Raw genomic sequence first — 14,804 nt, forward strand, 5'->3', positions numbered from 1 at the left:
TGAGTAAGGTGCTGGACTTCTTCTGTGACCTGGAGATGCATACCAAGTGTGCCCTTAAAATTAGCCGTGTGGCAAAGATGCGTGGGCCCTGGTGCAAGAAAGAAAAATGACCTCTTTGACTGTTGTTGGGGTAGTGAGGTACAGCATTGTCAGGGTTCAATTGGGCCTTCAGTTTCTGAGACTGGTACCACTGCACCTACTGCACCTTAGTGACAGACAGTGGACTAAAGAGCCTGTCATGGATTTAGTACATGAAGCGGTGGTAGCAGTGTTATGGACTTTGTTAATTCATAGTTGTGGCCAGACCTTTTTATCTGACACTGTGGTGGAGGACTACTGTCTCACTCCTGCAAAGTTCCTACTTAGTTTTCCTGTGTGTATGTAATGCATATATGTGTGTGTATCCTGCATGGTGCATGTATGGTCTTTGTGCGAGTGAGCCAGAGTAATGGAGGCCTGTGCGATCCATTTCAAATGCCACAGGCCTGGTCTTTAAACATGATGGAGATGTGGTTGCTCTCCCAGGCAGTGGAATGTCTTGCTGACATTCCTGAAGCTGGAGAGAGGAGTCACGGGCACTGAAGTGAGCGGCGTGGAGACCGGGCTAATTTAGAAACTTGATTAGGCCTTTTGCTTGGCTAACAGCTGCTGTTTAGTCGTCTGGAACACTGCCATCTGGTGGATGGTAGAGACAAAGGGTTGGACTGCAGGCACTGTTATGCAAGGTGAAGGGGACCTTTAGCTGAAGTCTGCCTTTTTCTCATTTCCTGGTTAACTGCAGTTGCCTGACGGCAGCCAGGTGCAGAAAGTTCACACCTCTTTGTGCTGGAGTTGTGTGTGATTCAGGCTGGAGTCTACTCTGTTGTGAGAAGCGTGAGAAGCAACACTTTACATAACGGCTGTGCCTTGACAGCAACATGGAGAAGATAATTGAAAGGAGAACTACCTCAAACATGGGTTATGAAATGGCAGACACTGGATACACATCACCTGAGTTGAGTGTATAGAAGTGAAATCTCACCTTCCCACGTGTTGCTCCAGTTTCAAGTCCTCTATGACTAAGAAAGGGAGTGCTTCACACAATACTCAGAGGACCGCTGTGTAGCCAGAACTGGTGTCTGCCTATATAGGTGAGAAGATATCACCTGATTCTGGATCTCTTTCTGGAAGTGTTGTGTATCTGTCATGAAGTGCCTAGAAGCTTGCTTGCTTGCTTGCTAAGAGTGGGAAGTGGCATGCCAACCCTGCTGGAAGAGTGCTTTTCCAGGAGGAGACAGGTGCATTGTGTTCCAGGAGTCTGTAGATGCAAACAGAAGAGAAAGACTGACACAAGTGATCTGTGGGCCCGGTATCAATGGAACTGCGGACTCTCCGCATTAGTTTCCGGCAGGAAACATGAAGACGTGACCGTGATCGCTGAGGCTCGGTCAGGGCTGTGATTGCATGTCAGAAGTAACCAGCCAATGAATTGCTGCATCATCTAAGAATATTCAGTCGGTGCTTTGTTGCATCTGCTGGCCCATGCAGGAATACGTCTACCTACATTATGAACTGCCGGAAAAGGCTGCACGTGTGACTGGCGCCAAGGCTCTAGCTGCTGTGAAATCTATCAAAGTTCTGATTGGGACTGCAGTGATTGAGGACTGAAAATGCTGACACTACATCAGCTGGGCCTGCACTCTGGCATTGCCTGCAATGCCAGCCGGGTAAACTGACGAAGTGTAGACCCAGGAGATGTATCAGGGTGCATGAATCGACTCATCCACCGCATGTGATGAGGCTAAACATTGAGCCTGACCAATAAACAGTGAGAGCATTAGCTTCAGATGTGTTCACTGCACCTGGGCCATAATGATGCTAATACCTCTTACTCCAAGGTGCGGGACCACCTAGATCTGGGCGAAGGGCATTGGGTAAGGTCATATGGGATTATTTGGCAAGATATCGGCTAAAGGCTCGGTTCTGCCTGATAGTGCCCAAGGAGACAACATTGCATTTTGTCATAATGGTGTGCAGTTTTGTGTTCTAGAGTTCATTAAAGTACGGTTTTTTTTTTTCAATGAGAAGAACTGTGGTGAACATTCATTTATTGTGTTGTCCTGGAGACGTCCCTGAGAAGCATGTAACTTCTTGCCATGATTGCCACTAGAAGTCAAGTCTGTCTGTGTTGTACATTGCCCAGTTTTCAGAGCCATAATAGGAAAGACCACAGGACGATGGCGGAAAACAACCTAAACCTCCATGGTGAGACCCAGTAGTCCCTGCCTACTTTGTTGCCCATTGAATGGTATCTGACACAGGGTTGTGAGGTGCAGAGCAACAGTATACAACCATTGTTATTATTTTTGAGGTATGGTGCCTTTATCTGGCTCATATATATGCACTTTCCACCACACCACACATCACATGAAATGAACATATGCGTACATATACATACATACAGTGGTATGCATGCATGTAGCATTGCTATAACACACACCTACCTAAAAGGCAGTGGAGAAGCTGTACAGAATCAAATACAAACATAAAGCTAATAAGTGGTAGGTAAAGTAGCTGGCTGGTGGACTGTTAATGCATTGCTATGTAGTGCTCTTTTAAGAGCGAGGAAAGAAGCTTTTGGACATACCTTTCAGCCTTTGCCTCCTGTGGGGGAGACATTGTTTAGTTCGCATGCGATACATTGCATGCTATTACAATGCGGTTGTTATAACGATCGTATTGTTACATCGCATACGATTACACCGCAAGTCGTTACAACTACTTGCTGTAGGGGGCAGAAGGTGTTGGATTTACAATCCAGCACCTTCCCTGCTGTTGCACAAACTGGAGTAGCAAAAGTAAATTATAATATTCCTAAATCCAGTGCACCCCCTACAGCAAGTCGTTGTAATGACTTGCGATGCAATTGTATGCTATGTAACAACACGGTTGTTGTAAAGACTGCGTTGTAATGGCATGCGATGTATCGCATGCAAGCTAACGTCATATATTTCTCCTGGGGTTCAGCTGCTATAGGCGATTATCCATCAGTGTTGTATCAGCCACATCATTTTGCAGATTTGAGCCACCTAAACAATGAGCACATACATAATGCATTAATTCCTTTTTCATTCATTTATTATATTTTTATGTGGAGTGCACCTCTTACACTTCAGTAGGGGGTTACCCCCATGGCTAGTCCTACCTGCACATACCCTGATGGTGTCTTTGGGCCACTCCTGCATACACAAAGCGTCCGGTGAGCAATTTTCAGCCCATGCATCCACTTTAATGCTGCTGCTGGGCCGCACCAGTACATTCATAATGCCTGATTGGGATTTTTCAGCCCCTCATGTACTTGCCCTGATGCTGCTAATGGCTGCTTCAGCCCCCGCTCACCCTCCCTGCACATACCCAATATGGATGCTCGGCTGCGTGAAAGGGAGAGGGCAGGAATGTACAGCATTTAACATTATACAGCTCATTACTGTCCTTTCCTTGCTCTGGATCACCTTCCTGCACAGAAACAGTCCTCTGTGGCTTTTTCCTCTTTTTATGTGTGCTGCAGAATGGAGTACACGTGGAAAGAGGAGAAATGTGGAGTAGTAAAGATGTTTCTCCCCGCTACGCCTCCCCTTGGAAGGTGTTGCATTTTGATGCATTCCCAGGCCTACCACTCATAGTAAATCTGTGAATGAGCCAAAATCCATGGGTGGGTGCATGGGAATTCCACACTCCACCCATGGAACGCCTCCCTGGGACAGAGTAACACAAGGCAGGTAAGTCCCATCTATAATTTTGCAGGTACTTGCGTTACCTTGCTTGGCGCAAGGGCGATGCACAACGTTAATAAATATGTCCCCGAGTCTAATATCCTCCAACATACCTCGATGCTGCCTACTGCCTGCTCCTGTGTCCCTATCATTTTTCCCGCACCTGCCCTGACGCAGCCGCCTTCTGCTCACTGACAGCATAGGGCGAGCAATTCACTGCTAACGCCCTAAGGCTGCACAAGCATTGGAAATGGCAATAGTACGGTGACAGACTGTTAAAGGCGAGAACTATTGGATGTGTGCTGAATGTATGTCCCAAATAGCTCATAGCACATTCCTTATCAATACATTTTTGGTTGCTTTTATTCACTGGTATTTATTTCTTTATTTGACATGGACATCTAGACATTTCGACCAGAAATTCTGTACAATATTTCCATACTTATCATGGAGTCCTATCACTTGCTTTTGGGCTGCGTGGGAGCACTTTCGGAAACCAATATGATAGATGCACACATTGAACACAACTTCCGGGCTATGTGGCGTTTTATCACGTGAAGGAAACCAGTCATACTTTATTCCAAAATATCCCGCTTTTCGTTACATGACTCGCAGCAGTTTCCACCTCTGTAAACGAGTGTTGTGTTTACCTTGTGACTTGAATCTGGTTTGCACATGCAATTGTAATGCCTCCTATTAATGGCCCTCAGCTGCGTCAGACCTTCGGGTTTCCAGGAAAGCTTGACAGGCCAGGATGATTACACTAACACGGGCTTGAAGTGTAAACATCATTTATCGGAGCCGCGAGCTGGCTTTCTACATGAGGATTCCGCCTCTGAAGCTGAGGAAGACGCATTCAGAGAAACACAAACAGGCCCGTGGGCTCAATAACAGCAGTTTGCAGAAAAAGCAAGTTCGTAGTGCAGTTGACATTGGTGAATAACAACAACCGGAGATATAGTCAACGTTTTGTGGGGGGAAGTTATATTTTTCCAAGATTTAATTTATGGACGTCATTCCACTTTTTCTGAAATTCACATACTTTCGCCCTCAAAATTGATTTGGCCAGGACCCTCTGTCGCACTTGGGTGGATCAGTAGGGCGCTCCCTTGGGGGCTTAGCAGTGCCTCCACTGGGCTGCCAATGGGCTGCCCTTGCATGCCAGTGGGTGAAGGCCATACACCCAAGCATATATCCTAGCAGACACACTGGCTACTGCTGGTAAGCGCCTCAGTGCACGACGACATGAATATGGCCGGGATGCCCGCCACCCCCTCCCAACACACATCCCCAAGGATGGGAAGTCGGACAATAGTTGACTTTTTTGGAAGACGGGAGGGAGTCACCCTCCCGGCCGTATTTATTAAAATATGAAACAAAATTTAAAACATTAAATTAAAAGTTTCATCATTATGCATTATGTACAATTTGACATTTATTACATTTCGATGCAGTCATGTACTTTTGGCTAACATCCTGAAAATGCATACACTCTAATTCAAATTGTACATCCTAGCATTAAGGGCCAACGGCAAGGTCTTAACCGGTGTCAGATCCCTACTACCAAACTCCCGCCCTCACCGTGTGAGTGGCGCATGCGCAGAGGGCTCTACCCTCATTGCCAACTGTAACTTCCCTTGTCGTGGTGGGGGCCCCCTTTTTACTCGACGCCATCTTAAGGGTCGTCCGAGTTCCCGTATGAGGTCTCCGTAGGAAGGACAGCGTGGACTCTCCCCCCCACCCCATACTCTCTATCCGCCGTCGCGGATATCCGGCCCCCGGGAAATTAGTCAGGAGGGGCATTTAACCGCCTCCCCCCCTGGGAGGGGCCCATGGCCATCTCCCCCTAGGCGCCCCATCCTTAGTGGGTGCTGCCTCCCCGTGGAAGGGGCCAATGGCCGTCTTCCCCCGGGCGCTCCCATCCATTGTGGGTGGCGCCCCACTCTAGGGACCTTTAAATTCCTGCTCACCGATCATGACCTTACCGCCCGACAAATAAATACGACAGTTGTTTATCTACTAAAAGGAAAAATTCCACATCATCTTACTGCTATTACTGATCATTCCTGCAAGAAGAAATTCTCCAATGCAAACCATATACATTCTCAACATTCCTTTATTCACTCTACCAAGGAAAAGGAAAAGGCCTATACTTTCATCACTCAGAAAACTTTATTTCCTCCAAACATTTGCTATCAGGGGCTGGTGGGTGGGTCAAAATTGCTGCTTGTTCTGTCGAGGGCTCACGAGCAACGAGTGGGTGCAGCCTTCCGATCCGAGGAACAAGAGGACGATCTTCAGGGTTCCCGCTCCTTTATCCTTCTGCGGGAGGGCGTGTACCCGTCCCCGATACGCCTACTGGGCGTGGTCTTCCTTCAAGGTGTCTAGGACAACCCCTCTTGGGCGGGGGAAGGCGCGCTCCGGCTACGCCGCTTTGGGCATACCAGCCGGGCCACGCCTACCCCGCCCAAAATGGCTTCCCGGGAGGTTCGGGCCCCCATCCATACGTTCGGGGGGACCTAGCGGTCGCCCCTTTCCATATGGCCGGAATGCCCGCCACCCCCTCCCAACACACATCCCCAAGGATGGGAAGTCGGACAATAGTTGACTTTTTTGGAAGACGGGAGGGAGTCACCCTCCCGGCCGTATTTATTAAAATATGAAACAAAATTTAAAACATTAAATTAAAAGTTTCATCATTATGCATTATGTACAATTTGACATTTATTACATTTCGATGCAGTCATGTACTTTTGGCTAACATCCTGAAAATGCATACACTCTAATTCAAATTGTACATCCTAGCATTAAGGGCCAACGGCAAGGTCTTAACCGGTGTCAGATCCCTACTACCAAACTCCCGCCCTCACCGTGGGAGCGGCGCATGCGCAGAGGGCTCTACCCTCATTGCCAACTGTAACTTCCCTTGTCGTGGTGGGGGCCCCCTTTCTACTCGACGCCATCTTAAGGGTCGTCCGAGTTCCCGTATGAGGTCTCCGTAGGAAGGACAGCGTGGACTCTCCCCCCCACCCCATACTCTCTATCCGCCGTCGCGGATATCCGCCCCCCGGGAAATTAGTCAGGAGGGGCATTTAACCGCCTCCCCCCTGGGAGGGGCCCATGGCCATCTCCCCCTAGGCGCCCCATCCTTAGTGGGTGCTGCCTCCCCGTGGAAGGGGCCAATGGCCGTCTTCCCCCGGGCGCTCCCATCCATTGTGGGTGGCGCCCCACTCTAGGGACCTTTAAATTCCTGCTCACCGATCATGACCTTACCGCCACAGACCGGATAGTTGACCGACTATCCGGTCCCCCCAACTCCTCCTATAGGTCATGCTTCCTCAAACCTCTCAACCATGCAACTACATCTCCTATTAGTAAGTCATTCCCCACCCTGGACAGGTGAACCCCATTGTTCAAATACATATGGTCACCCCGGATACACCCATGAGGAATGACATGCAACTGTGCAGAACGGAACAGTCTATTAATCTTATTACTGACCCGTTTTACTGAATGGTTCAGAGCTGACACCGAACGGCCCCCCTGCCACCTCCTTCTAGGAATCATGTGGGACCAGGCAATCGTGCACCCCGGGACTCTTTTAGCCAACCAGCTAACAGTTGACAAGATTCGTTCAAGTAACACTCGTCTACCCAGTGTCACCAAATCGTTGCCACCCAGGTGTACTATGACTATAGACGGCGGTGACCTATGCCGCCCTAAAAGTCCCTCGAAAAATGACTCAAATTTGTCAAAAACGAGCCCACCTTTCCCATGGAAAGCCACTCTGAACCCGTATTCCCCAGGTGCGTGAATCGCGTCACCTTCCTTGAATACGTCACCGGCGCGTCTCACGTATGAGTGGCCCACGACCCATACCATCCTCTCCCCAGTCGGTGATCTCTGACCGCTGGTCACTTGATGTAGGGTCGACCTCCAATTCCGCCCTGCATGGCAGGCCCGCGAAACTGCAAAGTAAACAAAAGACAGAAAACGTGAGTGCATGTCAATTGATCACTTACAACATGTGCAATCGCACATACCTCTTAAAGCAATTCGAGGACCACCGGCCCAACTGTTTCACTTCCTCGGCACTCTGACCCCTGGCTGTAGCCTCAGTAGCAGCCCCTATCCTAAAGGAGTGGGTCCCAAAATCGCACGGGTCCATGCCCGCGTCAGCGATTGCCAGTGCCAGCACCCTCTGAAACTGAAATCTCGTCAGTGGGGTGCCATCCTTGTGTCGGAGCAAGCTCCCCCCCCAAGTGGCCGCTCTTAGCGCCAAATAGTCTTCCACACACTTCAACGGGCAGACGGGGGACCCACGATTGCGCTGCACGACCACACTATCTCCCATAGCCCCCTGGTCAGTCTTGGACCTGGCTATCATGATCACCATCGAATCACCCCTTATCTGGATGTGATCCCTGCACAAACCTCCCTCCATATCTCTCTTGTTCCTTGCGACAAGTTCGCTCACCCTCATGGCCCCATGGAATGCCAATGTGAACGCTGCCCGGAACAGAACTGCTTCGTAATGGAAGGAACACGTCTCATCCAGCTTTGCTAAAAGCAGAGACAGTCTGTCTAAGCCAATCGGGTGCCTCGTATCTCTCTTGCAACCCTCAAGGCGCTGCCAGCCGCGAAGGGCTTTCTTCACCAAAAAAGAACCTGTAGGATCTTTTATGCCGTGTACCTGGGCCATGAAGGAAATGGCCGCCCTATGCCTACCGGCCGTAGCCACTGATCGGCCCTCCCTGTGTAGTGCAACCAGGTACCCCAGGAAGGACTCCTCCTGACCCCAATGCAGACTCCCTACAGGACCCAAATATGTGCAATAAGAACGAAACGCTCCTTCGTATGCTTTCCTTGTCCCGGGGGCTAGACTCGCTGCCACGAGGTCTTGTAATCCGAGGCACCGATAAGCCACATTGCTTCTGGGAATGGTGCTGCCTCTAAGTCTGCTGTGGGCAGATAACCCCTGAATGCCTGTATACGTGAACGGGAGAGTGCATCAGCCGCAAGATTGAGTACACCTGGCACATGTTTTGCCCTGAACAGTACATTCAATCTCATGCACAGCAGCACAATCTCTTTCAACAATCTCAAAATCATTTTGCAGCGTGCTGCCTGTTGGTTAATGCAATCTACGACAGTCATATTGTCGGACCAAAACACCACTGAGCGGCCCCTGAAATCATCAGCCCATGTCATCAGAGCCACCCAAATGGGGAATAACTCCAGGAACCCAATGTTACCTGTGAGGCCGTCGGAGTGCCACCATGTTGGCCATGTTTGTGCCGACCATCGATCACTTAAGATGGCGCCAAAACCCACACTCCCAGCCGAGTCGGTCCATTGACCTAATTCCACCGAAGACTCTGGCGGGGAACTCCAGACGACTCGACCGTTGAAGTCCGCCAGAAATGCCAACCAAATCCGCATATCCTGGCGAACCTCTCCAGACAGTCTCGTACGGTGGTGAGCCTCTTTGAGACCACCCATAGCCTGCGCGATAGAGCGCGAAAACGGGCGGGCCATAGGAATCACCCGCAGGGCAAAATTAAGCTGACCCACTGTTCGTTGTAACTGGTGCAGGGTCACTTTCTCCCCACTCAGGCATTGCATCAAGGAAGCCCGGAACTTGGTCACTTTGTCTACTGGTAGTCGGAAACACCCCTCCACAGAATCGAGCTCAATACCCAGAAACTCCAGTGAAGTAGATGGTCCAACCGTCTTACCTGGTGCCAATGGGACACCGAATTCATTCATGAGGATGCAGAAATCATACAGCGCCTGTGCGCAATTCATATCATCGACTGCCCCAAAAACAGAAAATCATCCAGATAATGCATAATATGTCTATGCCCTGTGGCCTCTGTAAATGCCCATTCCAAAAAACAGCTAAACATCTCAAAATATGCACATGAAATGGAACAACCCATGGGCATGCATTTATCCATGTAATAATTTCCCTGAAATGCAAAACCTAGCAGGCGCTGATCCTGCGGGTGCACCGGAAGCAACCGGAATGCTGATTCGATATCACATTTCGCCATCAGCGCCCCGGGGCCTAGGTGGTTCAAAATGGCCACGGCATCGTCGAACGATGCGTATCGTACCGAACAAACTTCTGGGTCTATGGCATCATTCACCGAGGAACCCCTGGGAGCAGAAAGGTTATGTATGAGTCTAAACTCCCCCGGATCTTTCTTCGGGACCAACCCGTATCGGGGAACATATGAAATCGGCCACCGGCGGGCAGGAAAAGGGGCCAGCCACTCGTCCTAAACTGACTTCTTTAGCTATTTTCCTTTCTGCCACGCCTGGGTTGTGCCGTACCGATAACTGATTTCTACAAAAGGAGTTCCCCCGAACTTCCCCCACCGGGATGTGGAAGCCATGTAAAAAACCCTTCCTCAACACCCCAGCGGACACATGATCAGGGTACTTGTTTAACCACGGAATCATAACCATTAGATCAACGGGTGTAGGCAATCGGTCACAAAGGTCCACCTCACTCCTGCTTAGGTCCTCCTTTTCCACCCGCCCCGACATTCTTTGATCTACAAGAACTTTCCGTGTGTGAGGAATTCCCACAGCCGGCACACACATGCTTAAACTTGCATGTCCCCTGTGGTCTGTTACAATTGCCTCGATTGAAGCCCCAACAGACCCCTCCTTGTCCGCCCTTCCCGCCAACTCTAGGCTGATAGCCTCCACCTGTGCCTGCTCGAAAGGGCACCCCGGGCTTTTGGCGGACAACTCCGGACCCGCTCCCGCCTGGCGAGGACGTACCTGTCGCCCCTGGCAGGAGTTGCTTGTGCCATGACACCGAGTCCAAACAATCCCAAGACAGAGAAGCATCAAATTCTTTTGCTTTACGGAACTTCATGTCATAGCCTTTCCATTCTTCCCCCTCGTACATTGAATAAAAATCCATAATGCGATTCTGATAGCAAACCAACTCAGTCATAACATCAGGTTTACGTTCCCCCATAACTGCGGTAAATATAGAGAAGGCCTTAACCCAATTCGTCACTGTCTCTTCCACCCTGAACTCGGCCATCTTGGCGCGCCATACACTAGGGTGCCACAAATCTTTCTGCGTTTTAGCATACTCCATCTCGCGATGGTCCGTTAATAATGAAAACATGTTGACATACTTGTCTCCCCATATTAACTCTTTCGTGGCCAAGGGAACGTGCTGTGCAACTTTTTCCCGCCTTGAGGGTATCGAGCCCTCCCCCACCATTGGCAATGCGAGCTTACCCGGATCGGCTATTGCTGCCGTCGCCTTCTCTTGACCAGCTGCTGGTACTCCTGGCGCCACCTGTGGGGGAACAAGAGGAACACTCGCCCTTGCGACATCTCTCGATTGCCGCTACTGCTTCATTAACACTCTGGCCTCTTCGGCCGGATCTCCCGGGGTCGCTGTGCCCCCCACCTTCGTTTTCAGCCATGCGGTCAACTGTGCGGCCAATTCTGGGGGCATTTCATCATCCTCGGTCGAGGTGATCACCACTGGGATAGGCTGGCCTAAAACTGGTTCCTGAACCGGGTTACCAGCCGGTACTAGGGGGACGATGGGCGGCACCTCTGGTGCCGGGACACCCCCCGAGACTGCCCTTTCTTTAACCCGCTTCCCTCTTAACCCGGGAACCACTCCCGGCAAGGCCGGGCCTATTACCTTTTTCGGCTGACCTGGGTCGTTCATTGCAGCCAATTGTTTCTTTACCTCCGCCAAACCTCTACCGAGCGATTGGACTTGACCGAGCTTTCGGTCCATACACGCCATCCGGGTCGACAACAGGCGTAACATCTTTTCCATCTCGGAACCCTTTCCTGCTTGCTTGCCAGGCATGGTTTCGAGTCCTCCGCCTTAGGTCGATCCACGAGGTCCTGAAATCAAGTGTCGAAACTGAAAGATAAAAACAAGATTACCACGTTCAAAATTGCTGCTTGTTCCGTCGAGGGCTCACGAGCAACGAGTGGGTGCAGCCTTCCGATCCGAGGAACAAGAGGACGATCTTCAGGGTTCCCGCTCCTTTATCCTTCTGCGGGAGGGCGTGTACCCGTCCCCGATACGCCTACTGGGCGTGGTCTTCCTTCAAGGTGTCTAGGACAACCCCTCTTGGGCGGGGGAAGGCGCGCTCCGGCTACGCCGCTTTGGGCATACCAGCCGGGCCACGCCCACCCCGCCCAAAATGGCTTCCCGGGAGGTTCGGGCCCCCATCCATACGTTCGGGGGGACCTAGCGGTCGCCCCTTTCCATTCTCACTCTCTGCGCTACATCCCGTGCTAGATGGAGCACTATTGGTCGACGACGCTCCCACTAAATAATGAAGTTGAACCACCCAGAAAGCGCTTTAGGCCTACAAGGGCATGGAAAGGGCTATATAAATAGCAATGCAATAGCTGTTGAACCCTCGTACGGGCCCTCCTTTGTAAAGCCAATCCACTGGTGCTGATCTGTTCGGCGTGGTGGATACCGAGAAACTGTGGTACCAGTCTGGAATAGTTTAAATCGCCCCTCAGTTCCAGGGTCAATCTTCTGCTTCATCACCTTACGAGGCCTCTGGATAAAGCCTTTTTTGGTATTAATCGTTTTAACTTCTGGTGAATTCATCAAATGTTTGTGTGCTTCCTTCAATAGTGAAACAGGAAATACTGGATGCACCCACAACATCTTAGGCACTGCACATGATTTATTCATTAATAAATGCTGAATGGCTCTATGAAGCACACCTGAAATTTCCGATTTTTGTCAAAAAAAAGATTCTTTGCAGTCAACCAAGCTTTCACCAACGATGCGGGGGATTTGCCCTTCACTTTCTGCCATTGCATTTATTGTGAGTTAGAGTGGTTTCTGGAAGTGCGGCACAGGTTTCTGATAAGTGAGCAGAAACTATTCAGTGTTTTTGTTCTTCATACCCCTATAATGGATGTCAATCTCCACCTTAGTATGGATGAGCGTTTGAGGGAATCCTCATAGTATCACCATTGGCAGCCTTCCCCACCCCTCCAACGTAACATGCATGCTAATAAATAAACACACAACACATTTCTTGTTTGGGTAAAATTGCTGCAGGTTTATTACATACACCGTTATGTAATATGGTGGGTTATCTTACAGGCGATCCAAGGGCAGGCAACCAACTGGGTCGCCTACCCGCCTGATGAGCCAAGCAGCACTGGGGCGAACCTCATCTGTGCTGCCCCTTCTGGTGATCCTCTTCCCGGATCACGTGACACATGGTTCCTTATTACTCACGTCCCTTTCAGGGCGGAGCATATCATAGCAAAGCCCCGGTTGTTCAGGCTCACAACCGCCCGAAGGACTAAAGGGGTGCCAACACGGTTCTCCAGGAACCTCCCATGAGGCTCCTAGGCCTGGGCATTGGCTCTGGCACCCCCTATGGTGCAGCGCAGAGGTAACCTTCTGTACCCATTTGCTTCCAGATCGCCCTGTAACTCCACCTGCAACGAAAAAAGACAACATTACAAGATTTTCCGCCTCCTGCCTGCCACGAACCCCGTCCGGTAAGAGGTAGGGTGGGAGACGACATGTCGGGCGCGTGAAAGAGGGTGCCAAGATGATGGGGGAGGTCTATACACTCCTCCCCCAGTCCTAGCGCCCAGGAAGTGACGCTCCCTAGCGTGCCGCAAAAAGGCTGGGGGGACTCCTCCCTGAGTACCTGCCCGTAAGAGGGGTGTGGGGTGACCCGATGCAACTAGAGGGCTGCCCTCTTTAGTGGCCCCCTGCGGGGGCCTCGGTCAGCCGCAGAAAAGACTCACATTCTTGACAGTTCAGATATGTCTAACCACATCTCGATTTAGGGCAGACGGGCATTTTCCACCCCTACCTCCCCCACACTAAGGAGAGGTGTTCTACACCTAGAATTAGTCCGCCCACCGTAAGCCTCGGACAGTTGGTGCTGCACCTTGATATTTAGTCGCATTCCTAACTCCTCTTGAGGCTGCACAGTATGAGGTCCCCGTTTGAGAGTACCTTGAACACACTTAATTACCGATCCTTTTGCATACTTCTCTGGCCTTCTCTACGTCCACATAACCTCTCCTGCCCTGAAGGAGCAATAAGCACCTCTCTCTCTCTCTCTCTCTCTCTCTCTCTCTTGAAGAGTCCTTCTATTGGTGCAGAGGAATTTTTGCTCAAGCAGCGACCGGGCTCTTTGAACTAATGTACCAGGAAATTCTAATTAGCATATGAATCCTCTTCGCACAATATATCGTGTTTATGAGGCTGACCGCGTAATAGAGCACAGTTCAGAGTGAGGCGCAATTTTTGCTCATTGAAAACTTTACCCAATACCCTGCTGTGGGGACTTTAAATATAGTCACCACTGCAATTTTTGACAGACTCCAAGGAGACTGATTTTAGTGTCAAAGAAAGAGAACTGATGAATGGAATGAAACGTACAATCCCCAATGAATCTAAGTTTGGAGTTTTAACCACTTTAGGTTACTATGGTTTTAATGTGTTATTATTATTCTTATTTGTTTTTTTTAATGAAGCTTCTATAAATTGCTTTTTTATAGCAAAACATCTTGGCTTGGAAACAGATGCAGCGGCATGAAATTCTTTCAATTCACCAAGAGAGGCGGAATGCTAAATTTTTCTCTGAAGGCTGTGCTCCAAAGAGAAGATTGAATTAACTCTGAAGTGAGGAAGTAAACTGCTTCGTTATGGTTGTGGGGTGATTGGAGGGATTGTATTTACAAAATATGTTGTAATAAAAGTAGCGCAGTCCATGTAGTTTCTTGTAGGTAATTTATTCCAGTATGATGGTACAGATCAGAGCCCTACCAGGAGCAGCCTTACTGCTGCTCAGCCCCTCATCCAACTGACTCTCTCGCACGCACACATTCCAATCTCCAGCATTCTCTCACACAGTCACCCAGGCTGAGCAGCCGCAGTACAACACATCTCCTTTTTTTCCAAAGCGAAACAGAATCAATAGGAATACAAGATAAATGCAGCATGTACAAGATGACAATAGAATACAAACATGCAACACAGGCATTAAAGAAATC

General features: G+C 49.8%; 1 pseudogene; it reads left to right on the forward strand.

Annotated features, from left to right (window-relative positions):
• Nucleotides 1-13,983: 13,983 nt before the first annotated feature.
• LOC144820546 (U4 spliceosomal RNA) lies at nucleotides 13,984-14,141 on the forward strand (annotated as a pseudogene).
• The last annotated feature ends 663 nt before the right edge of the window (nucleotides 14,142-14,804 follow it).

Source organism: Lissotriton helveticus, chromosome 2_1 (genome assembly GCF_964261635.1).
Source record: "Lissotriton helveticus chromosome 2_1, aLisHel1.1, whole genome shotgun sequence".
NCBI classification, from domain to species: Eukaryota; Metazoa; Chordata; class Amphibia; order Caudata; family Salamandridae; genus Lissotriton; species Lissotriton helveticus.